Source organism: Carcharhinus amblyrhynchos, chromosome 4, assembly GCF_965287045.1.
Source record: "Carcharhinus amblyrhynchos chromosome 4, sCarAmb.v2.hapA, whole genome shotgun sequence".
NCBI lineage: Eukaryota > Metazoa > Chordata > Chondrichthyes > Carcharhiniformes > Carcharhinidae > Carcharhinus > Carcharhinus amblyrhynchos.
The window spans coordinates 59,005,389-59,027,845 of NC_137327.1; the positions used below are offsets into that span (position 1 = coordinate 59,005,389).

Below are 22,457 nucleotides of genomic sequence, written 5' to 3' on the forward strand. Positions count from 1 at the left end.
CCAAAAGGCCTCCTCCTGCACTGTAGGGATTCTATGATTCTGCTTCCCTTCATCCAGTTACTGATTTCTGACTTCTCTGTACTAACGTAATCTTGTGTTGAATAGCTCTATCTGTTTGGCTTTGGTGAGAAAGAAGCTTTCTTTAACATCACTTACTGGCCGCAGCTTCAATAGGTGACAGAGGGAAGTGACTTGATTCTTTTTCCAACTGGTCCCCTAAGCTGCTACTCGCTTGGTGTATGAGAAGAGACAAGAGCTATGAGGGAAGGTTTATTGCCAGACGTGTGTATCTGCAAGAGCTGCATTTGGAATTTTAACAGCATTTTCTTTCAAAGTTGATACCTTGGTGAGCTGGTGATGATGTGTTCAAACTATTTTAAGTTAAATAGTCACCCATTGTCTGATACAAAGTCATTTTGATTACCAAGGCAGAACAAAACAGTTTTTACCTTTGCTGTGAATTCTTCACTTTTCCCATTAATCTGTTTATTTCAAAGAAACCAGATTAATATTCAGAATATGTGAGAACTTCCTCTACTCATTTCAAACTGTTCCCACTTGTTGTTATTCCAGGGCTTTTCTAGTAATCAGTAGTAGGTAAATGATTTTTTGTTGTTGTTTGAAACCGGTAACATGAATCACACCTTCACACATACATCTTGATGTCCCTTGTTCATCTGAAGCCAATAAATCACTGTGCCAGCTCTCCAAAGGATTCTGGAGTGGCTTGAGTGATCTCTGCACTTCATCTTTATGTCACACTGAAGGTAATAACTGCTCCATCTCCCTTGTTATCAGTCCATCCATATCTACAGTTCTGTGTTACAGACGGGGAGTGGGGCAAACTGGATTCTTTCGTTTTCTCGCTGACTGTTTGTAAGCAGAGACGTTTTAATTTTTGGAAATGCTTTCTCCAAAGCATTCTGTTGGTGAAGTTAATTTTAAAGAAACTTGCAGCAAACACTCTTTAGGGTTAAATCGAAAGTATTATTCATTCACACATTCAAACCTGGGGGGTGCAACCACCTACACAAGCAAACAAGGAGGAGATAGGAAAGAGTATTAAAACTAGGAATAACTTAAAACAAAAAACAATAAATATTAATTCACGTGAATGTCAGCGTCTAGTGAGGGCTCTTTCACACAGGAGTTAAAGATCAGGTGAGTCCAACTAGCTGAAAGCAAGAGTTGCCAAATTCCTTCAAAGCCAATGATGACATAGCAAGGTGAGATTGGAATCAAGAGACTGGGTTCACTCCACAGATGATGGTGGGAATCTTCCGGAGAAGTAGGCTTTGAGGAGGTTTAGGTTTGAGGCAGTTCTTGTTATCAGCCTGGAGTCCAGCTTTGATGTTGGCCAGCTGCATGTTAACAGCAGACTGCCCTGGAAGTCGAAGATGTAACATTAACACTTTCCAAAAGTCAAAAGAATTTAGGTAATTTGCTGTTGCCCAATGATGACTTAGTTTCCGGTTCAATCAGCTTTTATGCTTCTGGTCAAAATGTATTTTTCACCTTGGCAGATAACTGGTGGCTATTAATGCCTCTGCAGATATAAGTTTCAATGGTTCTGTAGGTCAAGGCTGGGGAGACAGATTGCTGCTCACTTGTTTGTTGATTATAATGGATCCACGCAATGGTAGGTGTGAGATTCCACAAGAATGAGGGTTCAGCATTAATATTGTAAGTTGCCAGAATTGTAGTCTATTTGCAAATCATGTGACCTGTAGCAGCCATGCCTTTGGCCCAACAAAGTCCATATATTTTAAATAAGCAGAAAGTAATGTTTGATTTAAAGAGATTATGACTCTTTTCCTTGTCTCATGAACATGACACACACTTCAATTTTGCAAAACCCAGCGATCTTGCGTAGTACTTCATTTATGTCAGGCCATCATTTGCTAACAGCTGCTCTCAACAATTACAGATCTTCATCCATTTCAGTGGCTTGTTAATTTTTTAATGAGGTAGGTTTTACACCATAATTGATTGTTCTGATCTCTTTCTCTGCTTCTGAATACCTGTCAACTGATATGATCTATATAAAATCCAAGTAAGGATGATTTTATATAAAACATTAATAATACTTCAGTTGGAGCACTGTGTGCAGTATTGAAATATATGGCCATTTCTTCACTGTTGCTGGGTCAAAATCCTAGAACTCTGTCTCTAACAGCTCTGCAGGGGTACCTAGACCTCGGACTGCAGTGGTTCAAGAAAGCAGTTTACCACCACTTTCTCAAGGGAAATTAGGGATGGGCAATCAGTGTTGACCTCGTCAATGACGCCCACACCCATAATGATTATTTTTGATTGGACTACACACTATAGCAAAAATATTGAGTGTTTAAGAAACCATATTAAGATTCACGAGGATGCTGCCAGTATGAGGAAATCCAAAATCACAGAAAGTCAAAAAGAACTCAGTCTTTTCTAGGCTAGAACAATGCAGATTATAGTTTAATTAGATGGAAATGTAATATCTTGAAGAGAACGAACAGGAGTGTTAGTAGCAAACTGGTTCCTATAGTGCTGGATCAGGAATGAGAAACCATACATAGAAAATTAATTGTAAGATATTTCAAACAGAGGACAAGAGATACTTTGTTACACAGAGAGTTGTGAGGCTGTGGTGTTTACTCCCAAAGTTGGTGACTCAGGCAGGTTCTGTGAACTTTCAGGATTAGACTGGAGAGGTGGATCAACGGAATAGGGTGAGTAAATGTAAAATGTTATTTATCTGTTTGAAGGCTGAATGCTAACACAGACTGGATGAGCTGACCGGCCAATTTTCCTATTCTCAATCCAATTTATTTTTATGTATATAGGATACATAAGTTTTAAGGTTATAGAGAAACATTTTCTTTCGAAGTCCAAACTTCTGAAAAACAAAAACAATGATTGAGATAATTTTTTTTTGTTGATCTTGCCTTTAACCCTGTGCAAAGTGGAATTCTTTAGTCAACACCTAACTTATTGACCTTTGTTCAGAAGATTTCCTAGGTAGAAATGCATTCTCAATGATGCTAAATTGTTACAGTTTTGGTGCTTGCGAGATAGAGCGTGGTGAACTCTATCGAGCTGTTCTTGACTTCAGAACATCGCAAAGCACTTTAAAACTAACCTTTGCTGCAAGAAAGGACATGTGATTTGTGCACAGCAACGCCCCACAAATAGCAGTAAGATAAATGATCAGATAACTGTTTCAGTGATTTCCTTTAAGGGATAAGAATTGGACAGATTGCTGGGGTTTCTTTCAAATGGTGACAAAGGATCTTTCCCATCCAGCTGATCATTTCAATGGGGCCTCACCCCTCTCCACAGTGCAACATTCCCTCAAGCACTGGAACAACAACTTCCATTACCTGCTGAAGTTTCTGCTTGCACTCCTGACTCCGAGGCGAGAGTGCCACCTCTGACACTGGGTAGTTGTTTTGACCATTAACATATTTCTCATAATGACATTGCCACATAGAGTGCATCTTTCAAGAGTGGGTGTGGCTAGATCTCCCACCTTCAGGAAAAATGACACAGATATTGAAATTCTACCACCCCGCCTGCTATGGGAATCAAAGCAGTTGAGGGGTAGACAATGAGCAGGTCTGTTAACCTCGGGCAGGATTTTCCAGTATCGGGTCAAGCGAGGCCATAAAATCCACCCAGAGTGTTCGCCTCTCCAAAAGTTCTCTGGACACCTTGTGTGTGGTGGGCAAAGGTATTTTAAGGACTGCTTCAACATGATCACAGTTTGATTTTAGTCCATCTCCAAATGGCCCAAATATTTCATTCTCCATCCCTTGAACTTAATGTTCTTCTTCAGTTTATTTTGTTGGGCTTGCTTCATCAGTCCTCCATTTTCTGATCATCGTCCTGGTTGTCTATCGCATTGAACAAAATGCCTTCCAGCAGGGCAATAAGTCCTTCCACACTGCCATGTGCCTCAAAGAACATCTGTAAATCTTCTTGCATCTTCAAAAGGGACTGAAAAAATAGCACAATCAATTCTTTTTCAAAGACCATTGTTGCAAAGCTTACTCTTTTTATCCACAGCTTTCCCTTATGTTGGTTCACAAAATGCTGTTTGTCATTGCAATTAAATAATGGTTATGTTTCAGGTCATCTTAAGCAATCCCATGTCTCAATGCAATATTTTGACATTCCGACAATATTTCTGTTTTGGCTGATAAGTGCCATCATCGTTCCTTCACAGTCACTGGTCAAAAATCAGCACTCTACCATAACAGCACTGTGGGTGTATACCTATATCATATGAACTACAGCGGTTCAACAATGCAGCTCACCACCACCTTCTCAAGGCCAAGTAGGGAAGAGCAACAAATGCTGACTTAGCCAGTGACACCGACATCATGAAAACCAATAGAAATGAGATTGGTTTTGTACTGATGTACAGGTGCACTTTACTTATTTATTTTCATCTTCACTGTCACAGAAAATATCTCATGATTTGGAACATTGACTGGTGCAATGGATTTTAACAACAGCCATTTGTAATGATATGACACTTTTAATGTAACAAAATGTAGGGTGGCTTGGTGGCATACTGGTTCGCGCTTCAACTCCAGGGACCCGGGTTCAATTCCTGGCTTGGGTCACTGTCTGTGTGGAATTTGCACATTCTCCCCGTGTCTGTGTGGGTTTCCTTCCACAATCCAAAGGTGTGGGGGTTAGGTGGATTGGCCCATGCTAAATTGCCCCTGAGTATCCTGGGATGTGGAGGTTAGAGGGATTAGTGGGGTAAATGTGTGGGGTTGTAGGAATAGGGCCTGGGGTGGGATTGTTGTCAGTGCAGACTCGATGGTCCAAATGGCCTGCTTCTGCACTGTAGGATTTCTATGAAAAGGCCTCAAAATGCTACACAATGGTGATATAAAGTGACATTTGATCCCAAAATACATAAGGAGATTTTATGGCAGATGGCCAAAAGCTTGATGAAAGGGACATTTTAAGGAACATTTGAAAGAAGGAATGAGAACCAAACAGATTTAGGTCAGGAATTCCAGATATTAGCTGCGTGATTAAATAAAGGATGCTCAGAGAATAGAGGAGTGCAGAGCTCTCAGAGAGTTGTAGGGCTGAAGGAGGTCATAAAGATAGGCAGGAGCAAGGCCATGGAGGGATATGAAAACCAGGATGAGAATTTTAACATCGAGACATTGACAGAGCGAAAGTAGATGAATGAACACAAGGAGGATGAATGAACAGAGCTTGATGTGAATTCAGAGTGTTCAAAAAGCTCAGCTCATGAACATTATTGTGCATTCGCCCTAGCTTTCTGCATGGATGGGACCCTGGGATCAATTTAAAAGTGCTTAGTGTCTTCTAACATCCCTTGTCCTTTAACACATCCTGATTTCTGGTGATTATTTCTAATTTTCTGAACCTTCATCATCCTTGGGTTCTCATGAATCACTGTCACAGGTTGCAGATGTTGAATGTCTTAAACATCTGGAGCAGGTTTGCATCTACTTAGAGCCATTAAGAAGTAAATACGATTCATCCTGTTCCTTTGCTTGTATACACTGACACTCAAATCTGTCTTGTTGAGCATGGGCGGTGAAGCAGCAGAATGCTGAAGCCCCCTTGTCACTTTATATCCATTGGGTATCCATTCTCAGGTAGAACATTGACAGCCAGGACAAAACCTAACTGAAATTAAACTTACTTGTTACTGATGAGCAAATTGGCAAACATTTTGCTTACAGACTGATTTAAAAATCCAGTAGTTTTGAAAAGGAGAATGGAACTCACATCTGAATCAGAGGCAGCTCCACCCACACCTGGTCACTGGCATGCACTGTTGTTCTTATTTGTGAACCATAGCAACTTGACTAAGAAATGGTTCTCCATTGTCTCATACACTCAATCCCTGGCGGGAAAAATTGTTTTCTTTATGATTTGGGATTTTCCACCATGACAGCATATGGATAACGTCACTGGACTAGTAATCCAGGAGCACCATGGCAGCTGGTGGGATTGAAGGTTAGTCTCAGGAATGGTGACTTTACAGCTATAATTGATTGTTGTAGAAATCCATCTGGTTGTAGGTGAGGAAATCTGTCAGCCTTATCTGGTCTGGCCTACATGGCAGTCTAGATCCACAGAAAATGATTGACTTTAAGGTCAGACAGTCATATGGTACAGAAGAGGCCCTTTGGCCCATCCGGTCTGCATTTTCTAAACTACTCTAAAATTCACAGTAATCCCACTTTTCAGCACTTGTCCCATATCCTTGAATATTATGGCATTTGAAATGCAAAAACGTTGCGAGTTTTCCCATCTTTACTACTCTCCCAGGCAATGCATTCCAGACTCCCACCACCCTCTGGGTAAAAAAGTTTTCCTCCTTGGAAATCGCCAGCTCTTCACCTTAAAATTATGCCCCCTCATTGCTTATCCTTCACTAAGGAGAACAACTGCTTCCTATCCCCCTTTCCATTCCCCATAACCATATACACCTCAATAAGGTCCTTCCTCAAAAGCTGCCCTCTGAAATGACCTAGCAAGCCACTCAGTCCAAGGGCAATTAGGGATGGGCAACAAATGCTGACCTTGCCAGTAATACCTACATCCCATGAAAGAATAAAGAAGAGCAGTATTTACATGGTCTATATCAGGAGAACATAAGAACATAAGAACATAAGAAATAGGAGCAGGAGTAGGCCATCTAGCCCTTCGAGCCTGCCCCACCATTCAATAAGATCATGGCTGATCTGTCGTGGCTCAGTTCCACTTTCCCGCCCTCTCCCCATAACCCTTAATCCCTTCTCTTATCAAAAACCCATCAACCCGCTTCTTAAAAATATTTAGCGAGGCAGCCTCCACCACTTCAACGGGCAGAGAATTCCAGAGATTCACCACCCTTTGAGTGAAGAAGTTCCTCCTCAACTCCGTTCTAAACCGCCTCCCCTTTATCTTGAGGCTGTGCCCCCTAGTCCTAGTGTCTTTTTTGAGCGGGAAGAGTCTCTCCACCTCTATCCTATCCATCCCATTCATCATCTTATACGTCTCAATGAGATCTCCCCTCATTCTTCTAAACTCTAACGAGTACAAGCCTAGTTTATTCAGCCTCTCCTCATAGCTCAATCCCCTCAACTCCGGTATCAGCCTAGTAAACCTCCTCTGCACTCCCTCCAGGGCCAAAATATCCTTGCGCAGGTGCGGCGCCCAAAACTGCACACAGTACTCCAGCTGCGGCCTCACCAATGCCCTATACAGCTGCAGCAAGACCTCCCTACTTTTATATTCAATCCCCCTCGCTATGAAGGCCAGCATCCCATTCGCCTTCCTGACCACCTGCTGCACCTGCAAGCTGGGTTTTTGCGATTCATGCACAAGGACCCCGAGGTCCCTCTGCACCGTCGCCTGCTGCAGTTTTTCGCCACGTAAGTAATAGTCCTTCCTACCATTCTTCCTACCAAAGTGGACCACCTCACACTTGCCAACATTAAATTCCATTTGCCATTTCCTGGCCCATTCGCCCAGCCTATCTAGATCCTTCTGCAGACTCTCCACACCCTCCGCACAATTTGCCGTTCCCCCAATCTTGGTGTCATCAGCAAATTTCGACACCCTGCACTCGGTTCCCTCCTCCAGATCATCTATATAAATGGTAAATAGCTGAGGCCCCAGCACCGACCCCTGGGGCACCCCACTAGTCACCATCCGCCAATCCGAATAGCACCCATTGACCCCCACTCTCTGCCTCCTATTTGACAACCAATCCTCTATCCACGCTAACACCCTACCCCCAACTCCATGTCCCCTGACCTTCTGCAATAACCTCTTGTGAGGTACCTTGTCAAACGCCTTCTGAAAATCCAGAAAGACCACATCCACCGGCTCTCCTCTATCCACTGCCCTAGACACATCCTCATAGAACTCCAGTAAATTTGTCAGACACGACTTCCCTTTAATGAAACCGTGTTGCGTCCGCCCTATCAAGCAATTCCCTTCAAGATGCCTCGCAATTTCCTGCTTAATGATGGATTCTAACATTTTACCTACCACAGACGTTAAACTAACCGGCCTATAATTCCCCGCCTTTTGCCTGGCACCCTTCTTAAACAACGGCGTAACATTAGCCGTTTTCCAATCTTCCGGCACTTCCCCGGAATCCAGCGACGTCTGGAAAATAACCACCAAGGCATCCACTATCACCTCCGCCATTTCTTTCAGAACCCTCGGATGCATTCCATCCGGTCCTGGGGACTTGTCCACAATCAGCCCCTCCAGTCTGTCGAGCACCACCTCTCTAGTAACAGTAATGTCATTAAGACCCTTCATTCCTACCACCTTTCCATCGCTAACACCCGGCAAATTATTCACGTCCTCCTCCGTGAAGACAGAAACAAAAAAGTTATTCAAGACCTTCGCCATATCCCCATCCCCTACCACTAGGTCCCCTTTCTCATCCTCTAAAGGACCAACGTTCACCCTAGCCAGCCTCTTCCTTTTTATATATTTATAAAAACTCTTGCTATCCTTTTTTATATTAAGTGCTAGCCCAGCCTCATAGCTTCTCCTACCCTCCTTTATCAACTTCTTTGTCAATCTTTGTTGACATTTAAACCTTTCCCAATCCTCTTCTCGCCCACTGCTCTTAGCTACTCTAAATTCCTCCGCTTTTAATTTAACACTTTCCTTCACCTCCTTCGTTATCCACGGCTTATTACCTCTCTTCCTACTGTCCTTTTTAACCATCGGAATAAATTTCTGCTGAGCACCAAGAAAGATCTCCTTAAAGATCCTCCACTGCTCCTCAGCAGACCTACCTTCCAACACATTCCCCCAGTCCACATTCGCCAATTCTTCTCTCATCCTACCATACTCCCCTCTATTCAAACAAAGTACGCGTGTCCGGGAACCCACTTTCTCCTCCTCCATCTGCACCAGAAACTCCACCATACAATGATCACTCTCTCCAAGAGGATCCTTCACCACAAGGTCCCTAATTCTACCCGCCTCATTACATAGCACCAGATCCAAGATAGCTCGCTCCCTCGTCGGCTCCAACACACACTGTTCAAGGAAATTATCCCGGCAGCATTCCAAGAGACTTCCATAATTTCTCAGGCTTCACATATGGAATCATTTTCCCATTTCCTAAGCTGAGTTTTGCACCACTTCCTGGGTGTTCATTTCTTTTGACCACTGTCTTGTTGATCTGTGAGTTTTACATTTGGGTGTATGTTTTCAGGGTGGATTCGGGTGCTTGTAAAGTCACCCTGAGATCATTGTTTTCTTTGTGATTGGACTTTCAAGAGCCAATGGTTGCATAGTCTTGCTCAGATCCAGCTATATATGACTTTGATTTTGACCAAGATCTTAGCCCCAGCTGTTGAAAATGTAGGACTCATAGGTTTTATCATTCCAGCAAATGTTCCAGCTTGCTAAAAGCAAGAAAATAAATCAGTTTTGAATTCATTTGTCTCAAACTGAAGACCGTCAAGTATTTTCAGTGCCTCTCTGCACGTATTAGTAATTAGTGTAACAGTTCTGACATTGTTTCGTTGCTTAATGAACTGTGATGGAATCTCATAATTGTTCTCAATTGCTTGCTAGACGTTTTGTCACTTCTGGTTTTGAGGAGAATGGTGCATTTGCATTAAATTTGCAAAACTTTATGTTGGCTATGGTTCTATTGCTTAATGTTTTAATTTTCCATTTTTACATAGCTTTTCAACCATACAGTCAAATGGAAAAGGATGCAATCACTATGAATAGTAAAAGATCTATAGTTAAAAGCAAATTACTGCAGAAGCTGGAATCTGAAAGGAAAACGGAAAATGCTGGAAAATCACAGCAGGTCTGACAGCATCTGTGGAGAGAGGACAGAGCTAGTTGTTGATAATTTATAGTTGATTGGTTTAAGCTAGGTTTTCAGCACTTGGTGGGAAAGTACATGTAGATGTAGGAATTTACATTTCCTGCCTTTTTGTAATGCGCTTCAAAACAGTCCAGAGGGATCAGGTTCAGTATGATTTACTCAGAGACCGAAATTCTCTGGTCTCGTACACCCTGCTACCACTGCCAGTAAGAACGGAGAATTTGGCACTCTGCCAAATTTCCATTCCTGCGAGACTGGAGGATCCCAGCTGCAGATGAGGTCAGAGGCTTCTGGCCAGAATTTGGACAGCAGGTAGCATTTCATAGTCAACTTAGTTGCAAACAAACAAGAGAAACAAAAACCCTGTTTTGGTGGTAGCAATCACGGTGAAACTGTCAGTATTCACCATTACTAAGGAATAAATTCAAATGAAATCTTTCAGCACTGTAATGGCAAATCAGGAGATTGCCATCTGAGTTGCCCCACTCCAGTCTCTTTGTTACACTAGTAATGCTAGTCAGGTCAAGGGGGCAGTCCTTGACTGGATTCCCTCAGTCATTATGGTCACAGATTACACACATATGGTCCCCTCAGGGCAGCCGGGCACTTTAGACATCAGGAAAGGGTTCCACTCCCTTAATATGCAGATCATTGGTGTTTTTTTTTGTTGCTGTATTCCTCCTGCTGCATTGATGCTGGATCACAAAAGGGTGCTGCATTGGTGCTGCTGCACCCAGTGATTAACACCAGAAAGCTGCATTGCTGCTGCACTACAGCATATAGTCCCCTCGTGTGACCATTGCAAAAGGACCCTGCAAGTCTGCAAAGATTCTTAGGATGCTGCCATGATTCATCTGTTCTGAGACAGTCTCAGTGCCTCAATGGTTCACTCCATGGAAAGCTTTCGTGGACAGATCTTCGTGATGAGGGCTATCTACTGGGGACATGGCTGCTCACACCAAATCCAGAATCCCAGCAGCGAACTGGAGAACTCATGCAAATACAACCACTCCACCACAAGAACAAGCTTTGACTAGGCAATTAGTCTTCTGACAATATGTTTTCAGCTGTTCAGAGGAAGCTCTCCAATAGGATCGCTTGTGGGTCTCCCATACCATGGTGGTGTGCTGCACACTGCAAAACCTGGCACAACAGAGAGGAACTGAAATGAATCTCTTGAGCCTTATAATGAGGGAGATGAGGGGGAAGCGAGCTAGAATTGGCAGGCAATGCCTAAGCACAGGAGTAATGAGGGCTGCGGCCATTGACATACGAGGGAAACCCTAAGTCTCCCATCCACACTGGATTCAGCTGTGAACTCCCATTCTGCCAGTGGACCTGAGGCAGCTGACTCTGGCAGACTGAAATGCCTTGCCATCAGAACAAAGAGCCTTTGTAATCAGTCATTCCATCCATGCTCTACAGTCACTGCTGCTTTCCTGGACTTTAGCTCAACACAAAGTAAGTGTGTTTTTATTCAGTTTGCAGTAGTGAGAATGTCAAAATCCTCTGTATTTTAATCAGCTCCTATTCATCTACTTAGAATCAAGAGTGCAGTAGGACCATGTAAAGCCTCTTTGAACTGCCTCCAATAGTTTTTATAATGGAAGGTTGAATGTAAATGCCTAATTTCTACATTAAAACAACAGTATCTACTGAAGCTCACTGTCCTCAGTCCCGCTCTGCAGGCTCCATCTTCTCTGAAGCAGTTGACTTCAAACCCATGGGGCCTTTGAAACAATGTCAGGCACTGATAGCTAAGGGAATGTTTCCAACTTACACACTTAAAACCGGTCACAAAACATTGATGCTTACTGAAGTAAAGGAATTCTCCAGACACTTCATTGAATATTGCCAATCATTCCAGCTGCACAGTTTTCAGTGCACTATCAGTGCCCCTCTAAGCTGTTTGCTGGTAGGTAATTTCAGGGCTGAGGCAACCAATCCTTGGAGCATAAGGACAGCGAGTGTTAAAGCTATCTTACATTACATCTCAGATCCTGCAGAGTGGTAGTAAAAGTAGAGCCAGTCTTGAAGTGGAATTTTCCACACCTCGGGGTCCTTGTGCATGAGTCGCAAAAACCCAGCCTGCAGGTGCAGCAGGTGGTCAGGAAGGCGAATGGGATGCTGGCCTTCATAGCGAGGGGGATTGAATATAAAAGTAGGGAGGTCTTGCTGCAACTGTGCAGGGCACTGGTGAGGCCGCAGCTGGAGTACTGTGTGCAGTTTTGGTCGCCGCACTTACGCAAGGATATTTTGGCCTTGGAGGGAGTGCAGAGGAGGTTTACTAGGCTGATACCGGAGTTGAGGGGGTTGAGCTATGAGGAGAGGCTGAATAAACTAGGCTTGTACTCGTTAGAGTTTAGAAGAATGAGGGGAGATCTCAATGAGATATATAAGATGATGAATGGGATGGATAGGATAGAGGTGGAGAGGCTCTTCCCGCTCAGAAAAGACAGTAGGTCTAGAGGGCACAGCCTCAAGATAAAGGGGGGGCGGTTTAGAACGGAGTTGAGGAGGAACTTCTTCACTCAAAGGGTGGCGAATCTCTGGAATTCTCTGCCCGTTGAAGTGGTGGAGGCTACCTCGCTAAATATATTTAAGACGCGGGTTGATAGGTTTTTGATAGGCAAGGGGATTAAGGGTTATGGGGAGAGGGCGGGAATGTGGAACTGAGCCACGACAGATCAGCCATGATCTTATTGAATGGCGGGGCAGGCTCGAGGGGCTAGATGGCCTACTCCTGCTCCTATTTCTTATGTTCCTATGTTTTAACAGCAGAGGTGACCCCCGATTGGTCAGTGGCAGGATACCAATGGCTTTTTCCATGGCTTGAACCCTCCATCACTGGAAAACCATCGGCAGGACGAGAAGATCCTGCCAGCAGGAATGGCTAGATGATTTCGGCGTTGGTGTGTAAGAATGCCACCATCAGCATGCGAACGAGCCAACTGCTAATGTTATAAATGCTGTGACAATTGAGTGTGTGCTCTGGTTGTGATTAAGAACACTGAAACAAGTTGGGGAATGGTTGCAGCATAGAAATAAGAAGCAGTTTCACCTGTGGTAGGTGGCGAGCTGTGGGGAAGGGAGAAGTAGCCTGAACTGCTACAGGTTTTGGTGAATAAGCATCCTTTGCCAGATGAATGTTCAGTGAACATGGCTCAGTGACAATTCTTTCCTCCAATGCTGTACAGCTGGGTATTTATATTCATTTTACACTTTCCCACTGAATGAGTTTGTGACAATAAAGCCGTGGGGTATTTTTAATTGATGGTTAATACAGAGTGCTGCCCACTGCAAAGTAGGGGAGAAAAATGTTGTGTCTCCGCAGTGCTCTGGGTGAATACTGGGTGGAATTCTCCCAAAAAGTAAGTAAAGGCACAGTCTTATGACCTCGTTCTGCCCAGTTTTCGGCAAGGCGAAGTGCTAAGATCAGGCGGTTTTTCACCTCCCTAGTTGTAGTGGCACTGTTTTGCCAGCAAAGTCGGCAGAAAGGGTGCAAAGCCTATTTAAATACTATGATATACTTAGTATGTCATTAGTGAGTCCCAGCCACTATCATCCAGGCTCACTTACCTTAACAGCCTCACTGGCCGGCATTTCTTCCTATGAGAATCATGGATGGTCTCCATTAGCAGTGACCAAATGTGATGGCCTTGTTGGGGAGATCGGAGACCATTGAAGCCCCCTGGATAGTTGGGGGCAATGCCAGACAATGCCCATGGGGCAGTGTCAGCCTGGCAGTGGAAGATCACTGGGAGACCAGGGCGCCTGTACAATGGCGCCCCTGGAGCTCAGAAGCCGGCTTCCCTGGTGAGCTCAGGCCATAACTGCCATAAGATTGCATTTTTAAACTCACCCAAAACACTGGTCTGAAACTCTCCCATTTTCTTGCTGGTTCGGGGGGTGGGGGGACGCAGTTTGCAGAGCATTCATGTGCTGTTTTGCAAGGGAGCTGTGATCCTACAGTGCAGCAGCAGACGTCCTTCCTCCATCCAGGACATTGGGAGCCCAATCACCCCTCCCCTCCCCCACCATCAGTGGCATGTTTTCCCACCCCCTCCCTGAAGTGGGGCTCTCCCGATGGATCCCCCATCATGATTCCCAACATGCCCCCCTATCATGACCCTCAACATGATCAACCTCTGCATGGCACCCCTCCCCCCAAACATTGTCCCCATTGCCATCTCTTTTACGCCAAGCGCAAAACCGATTTTTAGGCCCGCACACTACTCTCCGAGATTGATGTGCTCTGCACCAGGCAGGGTGAGGTTGGAGAATCACCCCAGTCTAATGTGGTCCAACTCAAAAGACCAACCTTGTCATTTTCAGATTGCAAGCTAGCCCTTCCACTGTCCATTGGCCCAATTGACTTGCGTTTAACAAATTATTTCATCAGCACCACACTAAGTGTGTCCTCAATTAGGCTCACAGTTTTATAATGCTGCTTACTCCAAAAACCAATGTCCTGTGTTCATGCTGCCTTCTTACAAGGAGGGTGCAGAGAAGGCACGAGACATTGTTTGGGAAGGATGAGGGAATTCCAGAGGAGAGGAATAGACAAAGTTAGATGGAACTAGGCAGGACTAGGCTATCTTCACTTTGAAGATAATGTATTGTGAAAGAGGGTGGATGTCAGATGTATAGACCAGAGAGAGGAACTGATCTTGGAGACACAGAATACATGTGAATGTGGATTCTACCATATGGAGTTTGACCAGGGATAGAATTTTGAAATTTGTTGGAAAGCCATGTTTGTGATAATGTTTCTCCTCTATTGGGTGCAGTATTATCCAGGAAAGCATTAAAAATAGAATAGAGCTCATCACATCTGGATCCTTTGAATAGACTTTATAGTTTCAGTGCAATGGATAGGGCAGAAGGGAAGGAAAGGATGAGAATGAGTGATATGAGTTTGTGAGAGGGAGTGAGTGCTCGATGTTAGATGGGGGGAATGCTGTACATTAATGTGAGGGATGTTAACAGAGTGTGAGAGGGCTCCTGCCTGATTGAAAAAGAGCAAGTGTATTTGTGTGTGAGAGAGAGGGAATGCTGCTTGACAGAGAGACAGAGACAGACTGGCAGAGAATGTGAAGGGCATATGTTAGAGTGAAACAACTGAGCACTGTTGGTGAGAGAGTGAATACTGTGTGTTACTGAAAGTGAGACAGAGAGAGAAGCAGGGTGGCCCAGGTAGAATCAGCCACTCATTTCCAGCTATATTTAACGATCCACAATTGATCCTTCCTGTCCTCAAGTTACTGAATTTCTCTTGTTTATATTGTAATTTATTGATGTTCAGAAAGAGGAGATATATTGAAATTAACAAGAAAATTGGAATTGTTACTTTAATTACATTCAGTCAAATACTGATAATATTGACCAACTCATCTAATTGCAAATGGAAGTGAGGCAATGTGTAGAAATTCTATTTGGCAGATAATGTGTTAGTATTTATTGGCCTCAGTGTTTAGCTTTACACTGAAGGACACTGGGGTAAGTACATCTTATTCCTTTTCCTTCCGAACAGGCTAATACCATTCAGTAACAACTGTTAGGAATGGGATTTACATTAATGTATAGTTTGTGACTACACAGAACAGGAGGGTGTCTCTGGACTTCTTATGAAGACCATAAACCTTTCCTTCACCACAGTTTAACCATCATACTATAATTAAACTCTAAATGAGTGAGAATTAATGGATGTACTACCAAATGACTGAGCCACCTCTCTGAATGTGATTATCCATCATTGAACAACCGTTATCCCATTTATATTTTTGTTCTGGGTTCAAGTCCTACTCCAGAGCTTGAGCACGCAATTCACGGATGACCAATACCCAATTTGTCTGCATGCATGGATATAAAAGATCCCATGGCATCATTTTGAAATAGGTCAGGGAGGTGATTGCCATTGTTCTGGTCAATATTCACCCCTCAGTCAATGTCACAAAAACTGATGATCTGGCCATTATCACATTGTTGCTTTTGGGTCTTACTGTGTGCCAATTGACTGCCAAGTTTTCTACAGTGAGTACATTTGAAAAGTACTTTCTTAGCAGTAAAGTACCTTGAGTTGTCTGGTGGTATGGTCATATAAAGTGCTTTTAAATCCTGATGGACTGTCAAATCCTTCCTCTGCTGTAATTCCTCAATGTGGGAACGAAGAATTATCAAATAGTTCAGTGAAAGTACTCTCAATTCTTATTCAGAAATCTATTGGTTCAATCCCCACTTCAATATACTTCAATATATAACCTAAGGTGGATTTCTCTTAATTTTGTCTTAAGGGTGAGATTTTCTGCCCCTCCCCCACTTCAGGGTGTTTTGTGGTGGCAGAGGCAATCCGCCATTTGTCAATGGCAGGATCTTCCAGTCCTGCTGCTACCAATAGGTTTTCCCATTGTCCGCACCCTCCACTGCCAGAGAACCTATAATGGGGGGGGGTCGTGATTGGCGGGAATGGAAGATCCTATTGCAGGAATGGCCGAAAGTGACAGCTCAGGCGGGAAAAGCGGGATGTACCCGCCAGTTGCACTGCTAGCTTTTTCCTCTATATCTCTTGACATAGTCAGAAAAAATCAAGGAGGCATATCCTACAATGTCACGCTGGCAGAGCCCGCCTCACCGCCATAGAATCCACTCCCCAATGGACATGAAGCCTCACCTCCCCTTTCCCTGAACTCCAAACCCTATCCCTCCTTACCACCACCTCCCCATGGACATGGGACCCCCTGGCATCTCCCCATGGACCTTTCTATGTAGAGGAATGTTGCAGCAATGGGGAGGACTGCTAATTATATTACAGTGTATTATAAAGGGGTTCCTGACATTACATGGCAGGAGCACTGTTAAATCATTGGCCAGCAGTGGGGACAATCGAGTGGAGAAATCCTGCTGGTTTGGGTCTCCCGCTACACCATTCCTGCCTGCCAGAAACAGGGGCAGAAAATCCCCCCACCTACCCAGTCTGGCCCTTTGCTGCAGTGATGAAGGAGTGCTAGACTATCACAAGTGACATTTTTTTGATCGGATTTATTTAAGAAAGGATGGAGCAGTTCTCCCTGCTGTCCTAACCGACAATTGTCCCTCAGCCATTTCCACTAAAAACAATTGATCTTATGATTGTCACATTGCCATTTGTGATACCTTCCTGTGTTCTTGACATGTGTTATCTCATGGGATGTGGGCCTTGTTTGGCAAGGCCAGCAATTCTCACCCATTCAAAACCGTAAGATAGCAAACTATGTAAGGGGATGCAAATGAACTGTGTGGCTTGCTTGGCCATTTCAGAGGCACTTAAGAGTCGATCACATTGATGTGGGTCTGGAGTCACATGTAGGCCAGATCAGGTAATGGGGGTAGATTTCCTTCCTTGAAGGACAGTAGTGAGCCACATAGATTTTTTGTGGCAATTGAATACTGTTTAATGGTTTCGATTACTGAAAGTATCTTTCAGTTCCAAACTTTGTTGAATTTAAATCTCACCAGCTGCTATGGTGGGATTTGAACCCAGGCTCTCCAGCGCATTAGCCTGGGCCTGTGAAGTACTAGCTAAGTGATATTAACACTATGCCACAATTCCTCATTGTGTGAAATTTGGCTGCTGTGTTTCTTATTTTACAACTCTTGAAAGCGAGTTTGTTGGCTGCAGAGTGCTGTGATATATCCTGAGGTCATGAAAGGCATTTACAGCGTTGCTGCGCTTCAGAACCACTGCACACCCCATTCTCTGTCTCGGAATAGAATAGCAGGTATTCATGCCTTGAATATTGCAGAGAGAAATGTTGAAAATAATGAAAAAATGTTGAAAAGAATTCCCTGTCCCCTCACCATGGAGTCAAATTATTAGAAAGAATTACTGTCTTCAAATTAATCGCCAGCAAAAGAAGCAAAGTATTTGTTCATTATTTCATCATAGAACCCTACAGTGCAGAAAGAGGCCCTTCGAGTCTGCACCGAACACAATCCCACCCAGGCCCTACACCTATATCCCTACATATTATACCCACTAATCCCTCTAAGCTACACATCCCTGAACACTAAGGGGCAATTTCTTAGCATGGCCAATCAACCTAACCCACACACCTTTGGACTGTGGGAGGAAACTGGAGTACCCAGAGGAAACCCACACAGACATGAGGAGAATGTGCAGACTCCACACAGACAGTGACCCAAGCCAGGAATTGAACCCAGGACCCTGGAGCTGTGAAGCAGCAGTGCTAACCACTGCGCTACCATGCCACCCAAATCAAATAGTCATGTCATAGTTAAATAGTTATGTCATCAAATAGTAAAATAATAAAACAGTCAATGTCGAAGTTCCTGAGAAGGTTCCAATTAACATTGCGTTAACTTTATTTTCAGTTTTGCCTTCCTATTTCTTCATATTATTCTGAATGGGTAAATAAATTTAATTTACACAGTGCCTTCAATGTAGTAAAACACCCCAGGCACTGCACCAGAGTCAAATAGACAGCAAACTACATAAGGAGACATTAGGACAGGTGAACATTAGCTTGGCCAAAGAGGGAGGTTTTAAGGAGTGCTTTAGAAAGATGGAAAGAGGGAATTGCTGAACTTAGAGCCCTGGCAGCTGAGCTGACATCACTGTCAATGGTAGAGTAAAGAAAATTGGATATGCGCAAGAAGCCAGAATTGGAGGAGTGTAGAAATCACAGGGGTGATGGGTGAACATGACTGAGTGTGAAAGAGGCTTAGGGGCTGCGGACGTTACTATGGCTTCAAGGTTGGAGGCCACAAGGATCTTGGTTGAGTGTGGAGGATAGCAAAGGCATGGATGAGGGTTTCAACAGCAGATAAACTGAGACAGGAGCAAATGCAAATCTATTAATTATCGGGTGGATGACTGATTGTGATGTTGTGGCCCTGCACCTTTTCTCATAGTGCTTACCATGTTCCCTTCAGTCTGAGGGGCTTGGCATGTCATGAGAGCTTGGAGCAGAAAGCACCAAGGTTCTCACATTGGATGTGATGTGACCATTGAAGGCTGAGTTGCCAGCTATACCTTGAAAGTTGGCTTTGATCTTCCTTCCACCTGTTTTTCACCATTTCTCCGAGATGCCGTGTTATTGGTGGCCTCACAAGGCAGTAAAATAGTTGAGCTGCCCTGTTGCACAATGCTTAAAATACCTCAGAGGACCTTTCATATCATTGGTCACACAAACTGCTTAGAGAAGCAACTTCTATGGTGTGATTTACACATTGAGAGACTCCCTGGAGACAAGACCGCCAAAAATATTCAGACTTGACACTTAGTATGCATTACAGGCTGACAGCTCGAGGCCAGAAATTCAAATTTCAGTGCTAATTGAGGTTGCTGATCCGAAGCAAATGATTGTTAATTAATTCAAGTTTTTTCCATTAGTGTTTTTTACTACTCTTTTTCTGAGGTAGGTTCCAATCATAGAGTCATGCAGCACAGAAGGCCATTCTTCAGGCTATCCCACAGCACCTTGTGATATAACCCTTGAGTAAGCCACCATTAATGGGAGAGCTACAATAAGCAATCAAATGGATGATAAATAACAATGTCTGTGGCCCTGATGGTAATGCAGCTGAGGTCTTTAAAGCTGGCGGATTTTTGCTGACATCAGACTTCCATGTACTCATCTTACAGGTTTGGGAGAGCAGAGAAGCTGCCCCCCCACTCCCCCCCACCAACTTTGGGAAAGTAACAGTTTCAATTATCTTCAAGGAGAAGGGAAATAAATCATTCCATGGAATTTGCCTCTTAGTGGGAAAATCCTAACATGGATTCTCATGACTCTTATATCTGCAAAAAAGGGCAGCATGGTGGCACAGTGGTTAGCACTGCTGCTTCACAGCGCCAGGGATCAGGGTTCAATTCCAGCCTTGGGCAATCGTCTGTGTAGAGTTTGCGCATTCTCCCCATGTCTGTGTGGGTTTCCTTCGGGTGCTCTGGACTCCTCACACAGCCCAAAGATTAGGTGGATTGACCATGGTAAATTGCCCATTAGAATCTAGAGATGTGTAGATTAGGTGAATTAGCCATGGTAAATGCTAACAGGGTTACATGGATAGGGCGGGAACTGGCCCTGGGTGAGATGCTCTTTCGTAGAGTCGGTGCAGTTTCAATGGGCTGGATGGCCTCTTTCTGTATTGTAGGGATTCTGTGAAATCCTTGCAGAGACACAGTGTGGCTTTAGAGCTTCCAGAGAATCTCTGACCAAACCATTTGATGCAGTAAATCATAAGTTGCAGATGAACACAGTGTTGTTGCCCAATCTGCACCAGAGTTGGGAGCTATTCTCTTCAATTCTGCACATAAGAAACTCGGCCTGTCCTTGAATGTTGCCAAACCAAAACTTGTATCAACCCTGACCAGCAAAATATTCCATCTGCCGTTTACGTTGAAGGAGAGACTCTGGAATATATTGATGTCCTGGCTGCCACCTCTCTCAAAAAGCCACCATTGACCAGGAGATCCAACACTGAACAACTACACCAGTCAGCCCTACCTTCTACTAACCACAGCAGTAAGTGTTTGATAACAAAGATCACTACAAATCAACAAAGGTCCTCGTTTAAACAGCAGTTGTCACCACTCTCTTGCACTGCATTGAGACCTGGACTGTGTATCAGTGACACCTAAGAGGCTGTAGAAATTCCATCAGCAATGTCTGCTCTGGATTCAATAGAAGGACTGTCAAACAAACACTAGTGTCCTACCTGAGGCCAGCTCCAAAAGCATTTAGACAAAACCCAGCAAAATCAGCTTCACCTCATCCCTTCTATAAATGGAAGTGAAGTGGAAGGGGCTGGAACTGATTGGGAAAGTAATGTGTAAATGAAAGATTTTATATAATGCTAATTGTGAGCTCAGAATACCTCAAAGCGCTTTACAACCAACCAAGTGTTCTGTAGTCTCTGATGCAATGCATGATTTGTGCACAGCAAGCTGCAACAATGGCAGTAAAATAAACTGGCATGATGTTGAGATTCATAATGTCATCAAAACCAGGGGCATCGTCTACTTTTTAGTAACGAATAGATATTGACTAGGTCCCGGAGAGAGATCTCTTACTCTTCAAGTAGTGCCATTGATCTTTCATATCTAACTGAAAGGATGAGTATTGTGATGACATTTATGTGCAATGACATTTATGTGGATGCTGAATGTTGTGGGGTGGGGTTCCAATCCAGGCCAATTAAAGTTGAAAAGTACTAAAAGAACAGTTGATAAAATGTGTCCTCTCCACGCATTTAATTATGTCTGTAATATCTTTGAGCGGTCTCACAAACTCCTGGATACTTTTTAAACCTAGCTGTCTTCATTCTGTAGTTGCACAGGTAGTGCAGCGTGAGATCAGGCACTTCACGGTATCGTATTGTTCATCTCCACAGTTAAGTCAGGTCACAACACCAGTGGCAGGATTTATGTTCCTGCCAGTGGTGAACATCATTGCGGACAGCATAGGAAACTTTTGCCGCAGACCTAAGATGCAATTTCAACATGACTAAAAAATAGATAGCACTCTTCAGTGACACTACAGTCACACCAAGGCACACATATTGCTCAGTTTATTTTATGGCTAACTGTCATGATGGCACAGTGGTTCGTCACGAGTTTAAGTCACGGGTAGATAGGTTTCTGATAGACAAGGGAATTAAAGGTTATGGGGAGAAAGCGAGAAAGTGGAACTGATCCACTTCAGATCAGCCATGATCTTATTGAATGGCGGGGCAGGCTCGAAGGGCTAGATGGCCTATTCCTGCTCCTGTTTCTTATGTTCTTATGTTAGCACTGCTGCCTCACAGCACCAGAGACCTGGGTTCAATTCTGATCTCGGATCACCATCTGTGTGGAGTTTGCAAGTTGTCCCCGTGTCTGTGTGGGTGTCCTCTGTGTGCTCCAGTTTTCTCCTGCTGTCTGAAGATGTTCAGGTTAGGTGGATTGCCATTATAAATTGTTCCTTAGTGTCCCAAGATGTGTAAGTTAAGGAAATTAGGAGGGTCAGTGTGTGGGGTTACTGGAACAGGGAGGGGGGTGGTGGGCACGGGTAAGATGCTATGTCAGAGAGTTGGTGCAGACTCGATGGGCTAAATTGCCTACTTCTGCACTGTAGGGATCCAATGAAGCCCTGACACTGATACTTTTGTTTCTTAGTTGATAACAGACTCCAGATATGTAAAAACAAGAGAACTAGTTGATAAAACCTGACTTGACATTCAGTGAAATCTAGGGATGAGCGCACATTCAGATTTGCTTTGTGATTTTTAAGAGTCATTTTGACACCACATTTTGTGTCATCAAACCTTGATTCAGATCCCAATGACTGTGACTGTTCCATCAAGAGTCAAGGCAATTTTCCAACCACTTTAGGACCTCATTGTAAACCCACGAGAAGCTTCTTTTATTTTGCCAAGACTTTTGTAATTTAACTACGAAATATATTGCTCTTTTCAGCTGTAGAGTCCATTTACCCAGTGCATGTCAGGAGTTATGGCAATAGTGGTGTTAAAACTATCTTGGCACATTTAGTGAAGAGGAGGGATAAGTTTATTGGCATTGCAATGTTAAAGTTATGTGCTGCATAGGCATCACTGGCTGGGCCAGAATTTA

General features: G+C 43.7%; 1 protein-coding gene across 1 annotated transcript in view; it reads left to right on the forward strand.

Annotated features, from left to right (window-relative positions):
- The window catches only part of LOC145342052 (RNA-binding Raly-like protein), an 883,196-nt gene that overhangs the window by 518,693 nt on the left and 342,046 nt on the right, over positions 1-22,457 (forward strand). The window lies entirely within an intron of this gene.